This window comes from Bubalus kerabau, chromosome 12 (assembly GCF_029407905.1).
Source record: "Bubalus kerabau isolate K-KA32 ecotype Philippines breed swamp buffalo chromosome 12, PCC_UOA_SB_1v2, whole genome shotgun sequence".
NCBI lineage: Eukaryota > Metazoa > Chordata > Mammalia > Artiodactyla > Bovidae > Bubalus > Bubalus kerabau.
In genome coordinates this window covers 34,704,985-34,720,370 of record NC_073635.1, presented here as the reverse complement: position 1 = coordinate 34,720,370, position 15,386 = coordinate 34,704,985, and the positions used below count along the sequence as shown (strand labels likewise).

At 48.0% G+C, this 15,386-nt stretch overlaps 1 protein-coding gene across 1 annotated transcript in view; it reads right to left on the bottom strand.

The window, feature by feature from the left end:
• SPATA13 (spermatogenesis associated 13) overlaps positions 1-12,984 on the bottom strand; it is a 107,672-nt gene extending 94,688 nt beyond the window's left edge. The window contains exon 1 of the mRNA XM_055542532.1: positions 12,726-12,984. The gene's annotated coding sequence lies outside the window, so the exon portion shown is untranslated. The remainder of the gene's footprint in view (positions 1-12,725) is intronic.
• Between the last annotated feature and the right edge of the window lie 2,402 nt (positions 12,985-15,386).

Sequence of the window (15,386 nt, the reverse complement as noted above, 5' to 3'; positions counted from 1 at the left end):
CAAAGAGGAAGTCTAGAGAGGAATTTTAGAAAGACATTTAACTGAATGAAAATAAAAATTAAATGTGACATATCAAAATTTACAGGACAGAGCAAAAGCAGTGCTCTGAGGAAAAATTATAGCATTAAATAAATACATAAGAAAATAAGAAAGAACTCAAATCAGTAGTCTAAATTCCCACTTCAAGAATCTAGGAAAAAAACAAAATAAACCCAAAGCAAGCAAAAGGAAAGAAATATCAGTAACAAAGGTAAGAGCAGATATAAAAGAAAGCAGATAAATAGCAAAAATCAGTAAAACTAAGAGCTAGTTCTTTTAAAAGATTAATAAAGTCAACAAAGTTCCTAACAAGATTGACCAAGGGAAAAAAAAAGACAAAAGAAACAATATACCAATATTAGGAATGAGATGAGATAACACTACCCTCCCTGCAGACATCAAAAAGATAGTAAGAGAGTACTATGAACAACTCTACACACACAAAAATTGGACAACTTAGAGAAAATGGATCACATGCTCAAAAAACAAAAACTACCACATCTAATACAGTACGAAATAGATAACTTCAACAGACATTAACCATTATGGAAACTGAATTTGTCATTTCAAAACTAAGAAGAAATCTCACTGAAGAATTTTACCAAATGTTTAAAAAAGAATTAACACTAATTCCATCCTTTGTCACCCAGGAAATGAGAGGCATTTTCTGTTCATTGTATGAAGCTAGTATTACCCTGATACCAAAATCAGATAAAGATAGTACCCTACAACACTAACAAAGCCAAACAAACAAAAACCCAACTACAGACCAAGATCTCTCATGAATATAGACATAAGAACGCTTAATAAAACCTAAGAGAATACGAGTGAGTGGAGTGAGTGAAGTTGCTCAGTTGTGTCTGACTCTTTGCAGCCCCATGGATGGTAGCCCACCAGGCTCCTCCATCCATGGGATTTTCCAGGCAGAAATACTGGAGTGGGTTGCCATTTCCTTCTCCAGGGATAGCAATATATAAAAACAATTACGCACATAATCAAGTGGGTTCCATTTGGGTTTATTCCAGGAATCCACTGGTTCAATATTTGAAAAATTAATCAATATAATTCATTATATTAACAGGCTAAAAAATCATAATCATCTCAATTGATGGAGAAAACACTTGATAAAATTCAGTCATCATTTAAAAAAAAAAGATAACTTGATAAGGCACATCTGTCAGCAACCTACAGCTAACATTATACTTAATTGTGAAAAGACAGGATGCCCTCTAAGATCAGAAAGAGGCAAGGACATTTGCTCTCACACTCTTATTCAACGTAGTGCAAGAAGTTCTAACCAGTTCAGTAAGGCAAGAAAAATAAATGAAAGGCGTACAGTTTAGAAAGAAAGAAATTAAACCATCCCTATTTCCAGATGACACAATTATCCACATAGAAAGTCCTAAGGAATCCACAAAAAACCCTAGAACTAATCAATGAGCTCTACAAGGTTATAGAATACAAGTCAAACACACACACAAATTTTTTTTACTGTATTTCTACATAGCAATGAACACATGGGCATTGAAATCAAAAATACAATACCATTTATGAGTGTTCAAAAGTGAAATCTATGCAAACATGAACAGAAATTATATGCTTAAAACTGCACAATACTGATGAAAAAAATGGAAGACTGGAAGATTCAAAATAGTAAAGATGCCAGTTCTCCCCAAATTCTAGCATATATGAGAAGATTATTCAAAAATTTATATGAAAGCAAAAGGAACTATAATAGCTAAAACAATGTTGAAAAAGAATAAGCTGGGATGAATTGGTCCACCCAATTTCAAGACTCAAAGCTACAGTAATCAAGACTGTGATGTTGGCTGAGACACATAGCTCAATGCAACGAAAGGAGACCTTAGAAACAGACCAACACAAATATGCCCAACTAATTTTTGATAAAAATGCAAAAGTCACTGAATAGAAAAGGCATAGCCTTTCTAACAAAAAAGGGGGCTAGAACAATTAGGCAAAAACCACAAACAAACAAAAATCTCACAAAAAAACACAACCTACATCTCACACCTTATACGAAAGCCAACTCAAATGAGTCATTGACTTAAATGTAAAACTATAAAACTTAAAAAACAGTAGAAGAAAACCTTCAAGATTTAGGGCTAGGCAAAGAGTTCTTAGACTTGACACCAAAAGCATAATCCATAAAATAGGAAAAACAATCAATAAGTTAGACTTCATCAAACTTAGAACATATTTGCAAGCCACACATATCTAATGAAGGAGTAGTATCATCTTCAGAGAAGTGTGTTGAGTAAGAAAAGCCAAGCCTAACATACCGTATGATTCCAATTTTATAATATTTTTGAAATAAAATTATATGTAGGAAAAATTAGTGGTAGCTAGAGGCGAAAGAAGGAGTAGGGGCAGGAGGAAGTGGGTGTGGATATAGAAGGACAACACAAAGAACCTTCTTGGTGATGGAAAAGCTATTTATCTTCACGTAGCAAGGTCAACGGGCTTGCCACGTGGCTCAGTGGGTAAAGAATCTGCCTGCCAATGCAGAAGACGTAAGAGACATGGATTCGATCCTTGGGTTGGGAAGATCCCTTGGAGAAGGGCATGGCAACCCACTCCAATATTCTTGTCTGGAGAATTCCACAGACAGAGCAGCCTGACAGGGTAGAGTCCATAGGGTCACAAAGAATGAAACACGACTGAAGCAACTGAGCATGCACGCACGCACATCAATGTCAATATCCCAGCCATGATGTTGTACACATCACATAAATATCACTGCATTATACCATGCATGTGAATCTACAATAGTTTCAGCTTTTTAAAAAAATCTTAAAGATTAACAAGAATGTAAAACTCCCAATGAATACAATTCCATATTGACTGAACTCTCAAATCCCCACTCTTTTCTGCCAACTCTTGCCTTTTGTGTGTCAGATGTTGACTCTTACCAAAGTCACTCCAGCTAAAGAAAACCATCTACACACCACAGCTGAGTCTTCCATACAATCAGGCACCAGGATCTGGGTATTTTACAGAGACCTTCCTGACTGTGCAAATCTTGTGACTGATGGAGGCAGGTACAGCCCAGGACAGGTGCCAGACGTGTCTGAGTTCCTGTGTAGACACCAGCAGATGGGTGTGGCCACCTCCACAGGGAAGCAGAGGTTCTGAGACCAAGACCACCACTTCCCCATCTCCCTCCGCCTCTGGCCGAGGCAGCACTGAGTACACAAGGGTCTCTGCACTCCGAAAGCAACAGAACCTCTGTCCTGAGACCAGCAACCATGCAGATCACCTCCTGAGCCCTTAGCAAACGGATCCTGATGTGGGTCTGAAGTTCCCTCTCTTCTGAGGTGAAAGCTATAGGCTCCTCCCAATGGGGAAAACACCTTTCCATCTAAAAGACCATGAGAAATGTGGTCCAAGCTAACTGCAGCCGTGAGTCTGTACAAGGAAAAGAAAGATTCACTGACCAGGCATGTGGAATATGCATGGCTAGTCATCTCTAGAAACAATCACATAAAAGAAACTCTGCTGTTTGAAAGAAACGTGTGTGCATGCCTGCGTGCTCAGGTGCTCAGTCGTGTCTGACTCTTTGTCACCCCATGGACTGTAGACCGTGAGGCTCCTCTGTCCATGGGAATCTCCAGGCAAGAATACAGGAGTGGGTTCCCATTTCCTTCTCCAGGGGATCTTCCCAACCCAGGGATCAAACCCGCATCCTCTGCATCGTTAGTTGGATTCTCTACCACTGAGCCACTAGGGAAGCGACATACATAAAGAACCATAACACTCGTGAAACCAGTGTTTTTTTTGTTGTTTTTTCAAACCTCTCTCAATAATGCAAACCCAAGTGCTTCCCAGGTCTCTTCAGCTGACCTGTAAGCACACACAGAGAATTGGCTGCCCCGGGTCCAGGTGACAAGGGACCAGAAACCCTGCTGCTGAGCCAACCTTCTGTTTCTCCTGGACTGATCTGCACAGATAGCCACTATCTTCATCTCAGAAGATGAGTGTTCCAACTGACACAAAGACTTCTTAAAAAATTCCCAGCCAGAGAAAAACGGATGCACTGTGTGGAGAGTAAGACCTGCTTCTACGGAATCGACTTTCCAGGAAAGCCTAGAAACAGTGCTGTCTGCTGACAATGGCATTTCCTCCTTCCTTAGAGACAACTCATCCCAGCAGGAAAGAAAAGCCAGGAGAGATTGGCTATATTCACCCACAAAAATAAAAACAGGGTATTAAAGTCCTAGAGGAGAAAACAAGCAAAACTGTAATTGTCTACTGGGACAATACAAATTCAGTAATCCAGCATGCACCAGAATTTAATAAGCCATTTTGCTTCAGAATAATTGTTGCATGGGGTTTGATTTAATTAATCACAGCAAGTTTGGAAACAGCCCCCAGGAAGTCAGTGAGATAAACCCCGTGCTGGTGTATGTCAGGGTGCCACAGACTGACATCTTCAGGCGGCGGCAGGGGTGCTGTGCGCTCTAACCCACCCACTGCCAGCCTTGAAATGCCAGGACATGCGGGCATCCCTGTCTTGTGTGAAGGCTTCGGGTGAGCACCCACTCAGGGTGAGCACCTTGGATGAGGGTCAGAGTAGGAACAGACCAGGAAAAGCAGAGAGAAACCCTGCTTCCTCCTACAAGGTGATAGGAAAGAAGGTCTACCGTGTTCTCTAAGCCTGAATATTTTCTCCTAATTTTCAGTCGAGCCACAGGAAGCCCCGACCCACAGCAGGGGAGGACAGCATAGACAGATAGAGCATCTGTACCCTTCTCCAGGGCTCCCCATCCCCGGTGGCAGAAGAGCCTAGCCTGAAAGAGAGCCCGGAGAAGGTCACCCTACATCGCTGCCCTCCCACCCAGCACAGAGATCTAGGAGGGACGGTGAGGCTGCAGGGAAGGATTAGTGGAGACTGAGAAGGGCCTCCCCTTGGCTGGAACCATGGCTGCGTTTAGGAATGGCCCGTCCTTCCATCTCAATGAGCACCATCATCATCCATGAGCACAAGACACTCTGCTGGGCACATGGCCTTTCAAGAGCTGCATCTGGACACAGGCGGCTCAATCCTGAGCAGAATGGTTGATCCCGATGCTGGTGGGTGAGGACAACTACTGAAAATACAAACTGACTTCCCTGGTGGCCCAGTGGTTAAGGCTCTGCACTTCCACTGCAGGGGGGCATAGGTTTAAGCCCTGGTCAGGGAGCTAGGATTGCACATGCCTTGAGGTTAAAAAATGAAGAAAAAATACGAACAGAATCCCACCAGTCATCCAGATTCCACAAGCTGCAAGTTTACGAGTCAGTCTTCTTCCTCACACCTTGCCATGGCTTTTCATCAAAAAGTGAATCTTCAGAAGAAGCTGCCACTTTCCTTATTCAGAATTCCACAGCTTCATTTCTCAGGGATGCCAGGCGTCTCAATCTGACTTTGGTTCAGGGATACACTGACTCAGCACAGGACATGTGTGGGCCCCACCCTAGACACACACACACACACACACACACACACACACCCCAGAGGTCACCGCCAAGAACTGGAGCTGGGCCATAACGGTGAAGTCCCCCATGCTTTTCTGGGAAGTTCGGGACACCATGGTCCTGGCAGAGAGGCCTGAGGACGCAGAGGGGAGATCTAACGCCAGAGCTGGACTCGACTCTATAAAACAAGCAGGCTCTTCAGTAAGACGGGGCCACTCAATCCACTCTGGGGAGTTTAGGTTTGTTTCAGAAAAGTCAAAGGGAGAGAAAACAGGCCTGGGAGATCTTAGAACAGACCATTTTAAGGAACACTGTTGACTTTTCCCGGTGTATTCTGGGTTATTTCTTAACCTCACATTTTTAAAATTAAAACACAGTTTTAACTTTTCTCATTTAAAAAATCTAATCATTTTGAATATAACTGAAGCTGTAGATATTCATATATTCCCTCCTCCTTTATTGTTTCAAATGAGGGGTTGGGGGATGTTATTTCAGAAGGATCCATGGAGCATTTAAGCCAGGGCAATTCCTGTGAAGGCCTGTATTTCTAAAGGCTATTCAGCCCATGGGTAACACCAGTGATAATGTTAAGGCCACACAATGGAGGCTAGTCTTTACCATAATACTGAGCCACTTGTGTGCCGGCCACACAAAAGTTTCCCTAGTGGTAGATTTTCACTTAGTCCTCCGGCAGCGGAACAAATAGAGTGAATCAATTATCTCTATTTTCAACACAGATTTAAATGTACTCCGGCCAATCGAAAGAGTAAACATCAGCTCCCTATATATCCTGCACAGCAAAAAACAAAACCAAAAACAGAATCTAACTTTTCCACAGAGACAGAACAAATCATAAACCTGAGATATGAATTCTCCTATTTCTTGTTTCTTTCATTGATTTGACCAAACCACCAGGACGGACTTTAGACTAAAAGAAACGAGAAACCCCAGACCTTACACTGGATGGTGGATTTCATCCTGAGAGTACTAACTATGGTCTCCAGCCCCAGGCAAACTGGATTTTAATAACTGGTGGGGATATTTTAGGATAATTGCTGCATGGGGTTTGATTTAATTAATCTCAGCAGGGTTCAAAGAAGGCCCGTGGAGTCAACATGAAAAATGTCCTTCAGATGTTCTATTATTACAAGTGGGGTGATTACATCACCAAAAGGTATAGAGCAGGCTGCAGCTATAAACCAAAACCTAAAGAAACGCCTTCTACATGGTGATAGGTATGCTTGTTCTTCCACAGGAAAGAGGGGATAAAACCAGCAGCTCAGGCTCGATGCAAAGCAGACGCCCATCAACAGTTATTGAATTAACAATGAATGAAGGTTGAAAGAATATGTGTGATGGGGCACAGTATGCAGAACAGTCATATGTTATTTAAGTAACTGCCAGAAATACACAATTTATAATATGACATTTAGATCAGAGAAGACAGTTCATGTGTAAAGACAGAGATGGAGATGTTTGGTGTGTTCAGGTGTAAAGACCAAGTCTGGAGGTGTTTGGTGTGTCTGAAAACAGGTGTCTAGGTACAAATGACAGATTAGGGCAGGGTCAGAACCCCGGGGTCGGGGGGGAGCATTCTTACTGGAAAGCACTGCTCCTTCATGAGTTTAGAATCTAGTTATATTCCAAGAAGTCAAGTTCTTCTGTATAGAGGATGGAAGACGGTGTCGGTGCTGGGAAGGCAGGCCGGGGGTGGGGGCCTGTGTGCTCTGCTCATGCAAGACCTGTGCAGTCCTGCCAGGAGGATGCTCAGAGTCAGACCTGGAGATGCACTCAGAATAAGATGGAACCACCAGGAGAGCCCCAAACCAACAGGCCCTCAACACCTAGCAAGTATTCATGGAGCAAACGACAATGGCTCCACTTTCTCCCCATCCCATCACAAAACCATCAGAGCCTCCCCTCCCCCAGCTGACAAGTGCCAGGACGTCTTATGAGCACCCTGTAAGAATGGACTCTCCCACCCTCACGGCAACCTGTGACTGTGGTTCCCAACTTCACTGCCCCTGAACAATCTAACTCTATTTGGGGGTGGGAGAAGGCATCAATCTTTCCGAAAGACCCCCAGGTAATTCCAACACCCGAGAAAGTTTGAACCACTCAGTGAAGAGATGAGTACCACCATCTACATTGTCAGAAAGGCAACTGAGGAAGACAGGTCAGGGCCACCCCAAAGTCACACAGCGGGCAAGCAGCAGAGTTGGGACCTGATCCATTTATCTGATGACCTTGAAACACTAAGAAATCATGCCAGGGAGCAGTGTTGTAGAAATAGTCTACATCACTAGTGGGGATGAAATGAAGCAGGGTGGGCGAGGCAGTTGTGCGAGTGTACACAGTACAGAAACACAAGGGCGGTGGGCGGCGGATCCCAGAGGCAGGTCTGACCAGGCAGGAATGTGGTCCCGGATCTTTGACGGAGCAATGAAGAGCTGCTGTTTTTCATACATTCTAGAGCGCTGGTTCTCAAGCTAGCATGCAAGAAACTCACCTGGAAGGTGTTAAAATACAGACCACACCCCCGAGTCTCTAAGTCTGGGGGCTTCCAGGGGGAAAGTCCTAGAATTTGCTTTTCTAACAAATACCCGGGAAATAGTGACTCAGAACCACTGCTCTGGGCACACGGTGACAGTAATGAACGAAGGGCCCCTCAATTATGGGGGCCACTCAGAATTGTCTAACGGTCCCTCATCACCAAACTGGGATCTGTCTCCCCACCTCTTATTCTGTCCCCAGAGGCTGGAATGTCTCCCTCTGTCAGCCCCTTCTCCAACCTGAGCACTCCTGTTCAGCCCAGGCTGTGGTCAGTGCCTCCTCCAGGAAGGCTTCCTGGATCCGTCCTCTCATGGACTCCCCTAACCACTCCCTGCAAATTGACCCCTCACCTGCTATGGGTCCCCAGACTTTCACACAGCAGCCTCTCCCCCAGGAAGGTGTGTGAGCCTCCCTGAGGGTAGGGATGTTCCTAGCATCCAGCATAGAAACTCTTGAAGCCACAGAGTCCCAACACCCCAAGTGGACAGGTTTCTACACCCACAGGTCAGTGGTTTTAGTACTCCGACCTACTCTCTCTCTTTATACCTTGTACGTGGTGGTGACTGACCAGGGCCTGACCCTGTTTAATGTAACTGAGGTATAACTTTGATACTCCATGACAAGACTGCTTACTGCTCCTGTTATATGAACAGCAATTTCCCTGAAAGCCTGTGATCCCGGTTCTGCTACCAGGAGCATACCTCCTCCCTGGTCTCCCGACCCCTCTGCTCTGAGAGTAAAATCAGGGTTCCGTCCCCTGCACCTGCCCGGGCTGCCAAGCAAAGACCCTGGCTTCCTGTGGGCTGCCTCCCGCCATGGCCACCTTCCAGGCTAGTCATTTCAGACCTGTGTGCTATTTTCTCCAAGGACAGCCTGCCAATCTCTGTAACGGAGCTAATCGGGGAGGGAAAAAGCTGGTCCCTCCCTCTCCCAGATTAGCCATCTGCGGCAAGCCCCAGATGGACAGAGGTCCTCTTAGAGCTCCTCAACTCCATGGCTAAACCCCAAGACAGAATGGGGGCCCACTCAGATCTGGCCAGAGAAAATGTCCCAAGTCAGGCACCCGGTCCCTGAAATAACAGCGCTGAGCTTGCAACGCTTCCATGGTGACATGGAAACAGGCGGAGGCTATTTCTGGCCAAGTAATCAGGTCCTCGAAGGTCCTAGAGAGGGGATGGAACAGTCCTCTGTCTAGGACACCTGAAGATCACGAGCACAGGCTGAGGCACGGGGCATTACCCATGACCACAAGCGTTGACATGCCGACCACAGCACATGGCCACAACCACGTTTGGACTACACCTGTCCATCTGGGGCTTGCCGCAGCTCCTGGCTTCCCCCAGTCAGCAAGCGTACCCCTGGTCCAGGAGGGAGATGAACGAGGGTGACCGGAAACCCCCTAAGGCCCCACGCACCCCTTCATATCCTCACCTCGGCTCAGCACCAGGAAACTTCTAGCTCGTAAAAAGCCCTGAGGACACTGCTGTGGAGGGAGTTACAAGCTTCAGAAGAGACAGGCTGGAAATGCATGCGTGTGGATCTCTTGATCCAGGCAGCCCCATGTTCAAACCTCAGCTTTGACTCGTCCTATGGGGCTACAGCCATGAACCTTGACGCCTTCACCTATGCAAGGGAGCTGTGAACCTAACCTGCTCTTCAGTTACACAGTCCTCATCCAAACCACAGGACACAGACACGTCTCATCAGTTCTCCCAGGGACGCACAGACCCACCCATCTCATTCGGGAACATCAGAGAGAAGTTAATTACATGCAACATACACCTGAGGGCATCGGGCCTGGATTCTGTCAAGAACGGCAGGTATGGAATGGTTGAGCAACTGTCGGGAGGCAGCACCCTCCAGGTTCCCCGAGGCCTCCTGGAGAAAGAGGTGAACCAGACAGCAGGGAGCGAAGCTGCGAACTGGGGGGCACGGATGGGAGTCCCAGGTCAGTAGGAGAGACCGGTAGGCAGGGCAAGGGCAACAGAGACAGGCTTCCCGTCACCCCTGTTTCATCTGAGACGCAGAGATGAAGGGAACCACGTGAGTACTAATGCCTCTCTCTCTGCGAGTGGAAAACGCAATCCAACATTCCAGTTACTGATTCTGAAACTGCCATGGATTGTACAACATGCGTCTAGAAAGCAGAGGTTCCTGCCTGGTGTTCCTGCCTGATGTTCTGGAAAACAAAAAGTACTTCTTTCTAAAACACTTGAATTTATACTTCTGTGTTTTTATGATCCCATGTATACCATTACGTATCTCAGAAGCAAATATTCTTAGAATATTTAGCTTTCAGACCAAAAAAAAAGAGCCCACGGACAATTCCATCCTCAATGAATCCTCCTGCTGCCTCTGAGCTCAGGAAAGAGGGGGTGGGGGGGCAGCGCTCACTGCTCTGCACAGCAGTCTCTGAGGGGCCGCCCCGCCAGGCTGTAGAGCCAGGCATGGAGAGTCCTGGCCCAGCAGCCAGCAGGTTGGGCATCTAGGGCCAGCCCTACCGTCCAGCTGCCTCCCTTGGACATGTCATTTTATTTCTCTGGGCCACGGTTTCCTCATCTGTGGAATATAAGGTCCCTTCTAGCCATCGAAGCAGAAAACTTTCCCAAGACTCTGCTTCAGCATCTGCAAAAGAACAAATACTTTCCTACAACTCACAGGAAGGTGAAGGAGATATCCGAACAAGGCTTTAAATTGTACAATGAAACGGAAACAAACTGACTCACAGCATCACAGGGCGCTCAAGGACCCTGAAGCTCTGGCCAGCTAAAGTGAAACTGACCTCTCACTGTAGGGGCGGAGCAGCTGGCAATGGTCTTGGCATGAAGCTTTCCCAAGCTCTCCTGTAGCCAAGGGGGCCAGCACTCCCTGCAGGAAAGCCAGCTGGAGGCCAGTCCAGGCAGTGTCCCCGTCTTTCTGAAGGACGGGAGACAACAGCTTTTACCCACACGCAGCTCTACAGGTACAGCTATTATGCCCTCCACTGCTATAAAATGCAGACTAAATAAAACACACAAATAATGACCTCATTCCCAAAGCCAAATCTCAACCCATTTCTGAGTTCAAAAGTTGGTGTGGCAAGAAGAGGGGCTCTGGGCCTGGTATTTCACTTCTCCAAGCCTCCCTTTATCCATCTGTAAAATGGGGCTAGGAATGCATCGATGTTACAGGGATGCGAGGAGGATTCGTGAGTTATTACTGCATGTACGTTCCTCAGAAGGATGCCTGGCTCCTTGTAAGTGCTCGATAACTGCTACCTAACATTCATATCAATATGAGTATCAACACAGCCAGAGAACTTGTCTATGGATGGTACTACTTCAGCAAGAATACACACACAACCAGGAGAGACAAGGAGATTCTTGAATCCACAGCAGTCCTGGGGAAGCTGCCGCCTCCTCCTGACACTTTCCGACATTCTAAAATAAAGACGTCTGCCAGGTGATGGGGGACCAACTGGAAGAGAAGAAATGGACAGAGGGATGGCAATGCAGGAGAAAACTCAGCAACCAGAAGAACAGAAACAAGGTGTGCACTGGAGGCGGGAAAACCACAGGGAGAAACAGGTAAAAGGTAGGTAAAAGACACAGGAGCTTAAGCAGAAAGACAGACCGGCAGCCTGGTGGGAGGTGAATGGCTGATCTAGGGACCAAGGCAGGTGGGTGAAGATGAGAATGCTGGGTAAGAAACAGTCACATAAAACTCTAAAGGGTGGGGGCGGGGCAGAGGGCAAGGTTCAGAACAGGGAGGCACAGACAACAGGTCCCCGGGACACTGCATTGAGGAAGCCTGGTACAAGGCGGACACAGAAAAGTAACGTTCGTTAGGAGGTTGGGGGGGGCGGGGTGGGGATAAAACAGGTAACGTTTCTGTGCCTGCTAGAGAAGGCGCGCACAGAACCTGGGGACTTGGCAGGGATAACAGGGTAGAAAACACCAAGCACGGAAAACGAGGTGAGACGCGGGAGCACGGCGGGATACACGAATTTAGACGGCCTTGGTAACAAGTGCTAAATAAACTCAAGTTACTCTACTCATCGACAAGACTGTCCAGTGCTGGGAAGCAACTGACCGAAAGAGTTTTGAGAGTTTTGTTTGTCTGCTTGGCTGGTTTGGCTCTTTTTCCGCACCTGGAGGGGTTGGGGGAGGGCATTGCTCGGGCTCTGAGACAGTACAGCCAGATGGTGGCCGTCCGCTCAGGTCACCCGAGTTCCCCAAACGTGGGCGCAGCACTGGTCTGTAACCCCGGGGCCTGGGGTGCCGACAACCCCCACCACGCCGACCGCAAGTGGAAGGAAAACGGCCCTGGAGCCCACCCTCCAGCTCTGGATCCCGCCGTCTCTCTCTGGAGATGAGGCCCGGGGCAGCAGGGAGCGAAGTTCTCCAGCGCATCCCCTGGGCGGCGCGGGCGCCCCGCGCCTTTGTCCCTTCCCCAGCCCGCGGCGGGTCAAGTCCTGAGGGTCCCCGGGCGCGTGGGGCTGGAGTCCCACGGTCCGGGGCCGCCCGGCCGCGCAGCAAACGCACTGAGCGAACCTCACGCCCAGGCTGCAGGGCCGGCTTTGGGGTACCTCCGCTCCCGGACTCGGGCTCCCTGTGGACACCCGGGCACCGACGCTGCAGACCGCCGGCCCAGCGCCCCGTGCCCCGGTGCAGCCTCACCTACAGCGGCCCCGCTGCAGGAGCCTCCGAAGTCGGCCGATCCTAGAGGTCCCGGCGACTTAGGATCGGCCCTGCCTGGCCCCGCGAAGCTCTGAGCACGCCGGAGTCGCGGAGAAGCCTCAGCTCTGGCGAACCGACTTTGGGCTGGCGGGCTCGGATGCGGCGCGAGGAGCGCTGCGCGGAGCACACCAGCCTCCACCTCCCTGCCCAGGCCACGCCCCCGCCCGGGCCACGCCCCCGGCAGGACTCTTCTTCCGCCCCCAGGCCAGGCCACGCCCGTTCTCTGGCCACGCCCCCTAACGGCCACGCCCCCCCGGCAGGGCTCTCCTTCCGCCCCTGGGCCACGCCACGCCCTTCACTGGCCACGCCCATGCCCACGCCCCGCCCCTAGTCCGGCTCTCCTTCCACCTCTCCCAAGCCACGCCACGCCTGTCCCCTGGCCACTGCCTAGGCTCGGCTCTGCTTCTTGCTTCAGGCCACACCTCCAGTTTGGCCCCTAGACACCCACCCCAGCCCCACCCCTATCCCAGGCCACCTTGGCAGCAGCCCCGCTACCCCCACCATTCTCCCAACCATTCCCAACCCAACCCCCATCTACCACGAGGATATCCCCCCACCGCGTCGGCGGCCCTGCTACACTGCCCCCAGACCCTAGCTCCTCTTCTCCTCAGCTACATGCCTCAGCCCGGCTCCCTTCCATCCGCAGCCAACGACTCCCCCCATACCAGCACCCCCAGCCCGGCCCCCCTAAGCTCGGCCCCACCCCCACCCCAAGAACTCCCCAGCCTCGCCTGGGGCCGGAGGAGCTAGGAGAATTTGCTCCTCCCCACCAGGACCACTGCGCCCCGCAGCCCCCTGGCCCCATCTCTGTAGGCCAAGGCGCCCTGGATGCCCTTTTCGAGGGGCGGGTGTTGGGGAGAAAACCCAGAATGAAGACTTTTAAACCTACCCACCCTCCAGGACGCACAGCAGGTCTTCCGTGGGCTCTGTGGGTGAACCATTCAGGTTTCACCTCCCTGATGGCTCAAGGCTTAATCACTAATTCACGCGAAAACCACAGAAGCAAAGGCAGCCCTCCAGCGCTAAGATCTGGGCCTTAAAACTTCCATGATTGTTTCCTGATGTGCACCTAATAGAATTCATAAAATAAACATGTTCTTTTAAAAACTGCCATCTTTTAGATGATTCATTTCAGTGGTTCTGTGTGCCAGCACTATTATTATAAACATGTGTTACTTTTATAATCAAAGAACAACCACCTCTATTAAAAAACTAAAGAATATATAAAAATATTAAATTTCGAATGTGTGTGTTGTTCTTCGTCACTCGGTGGTGTCTGACTCTTTGCAACCCCATGGACTGTAGCCTGCCAGGCTCTTTTATCCATGAGGATTCTCCAGTCAAGAATACTGGAGTGGGTTGCCATGCCCTCCTCCAGGGGATCTTCCGGACCCAGGGATGCAACCCAGGTTTCCCACATTGCAGGTGGATTCTTTACTGTCAAAATTAATTCTATGTATGCTTTCTTGAAGAGTGAAAAACTATTCTGTGTGATACTCAAATGGTGGCTACATGTCCTTATGCATTAGTCAAAACCCAGAGAATATACAACACAAAGAGTGAACCCTTATGTAAACTCTTTCATCATAATCTATCAATATTGGCTTATCAATCACAACCAATGTGCCACACTGAGGCAAAATGTGGGTAACAGGAGAAACTCGAGGGGAGGAGCTGAGGGAATCCATGCCAACTCTCCTTTCCTCTCATTCTTTCTGTAAACTAAAAAAAATAGCCCATTAATTAAAGCACAGGCTTCCCTGGTAGCTCAGCTGGTAAAGCATCGGACTACAATGCAGGAGACTGCAGTTCAACTTCTCGGTCAGGAAAATCCCCTGGAGAAGGGATACACTACCCACTCCAGTATTCATGAGCTTCCCTGGTGGCTCAGATGGTAAAGAATCTGCTTGCAATGCGGGAGACCTAGGTTCAATCCCTGGGCCCCTGGAGAAGAGCATGGCAACCCTCTCCTTCTTGCCTGGAGAATCCCCATGGACAGAGGAGCATGGCGGGCTGCAGTCCATGGGGTCACAAAGAGTCGGACACAATTGAGCGACACAGCTTGTCAATTAAAGCACACACACCAAAATATTAATGGTCATTTTCTCTGGGTGGTGGGAATATGAGCAAATCTTTGCTATTGGTTGGAAATTTATTGAAATTCTCCAAATTTCCAACAATGAACACATTTTTTAAAGCAGAAACATATAAACAGGCAATAGAAAATTTTAGAGAGCTCTCATGAAAGGCTAATATCAAATATTTCATTTTATTTCCTTTTTAGATTTTATTGAAATATAGTTGATTTATAATGTGTTAATTTCTGCTATACAGAAAAGTGATTCCAATACATGCATATATATTATCCTCTTTTTAATATTCCTTTCCGTTATGGTTTATCACAGAATATTAAATATAGTTTCATGTGCTATACAGTTGTTTTGTTTAGTCTCTACGTCATGTCTGACCCTTTGCGACACCATGGACTGTAGTCCACTCGGCTCCTCTGTCCATGGGGTTTTCCTGGCAAGAATACTAGAGTGGGTTGCCATTTCCTTTTCCATATTTTATTTCTACTTTATATAACTTTAACAAAACCTG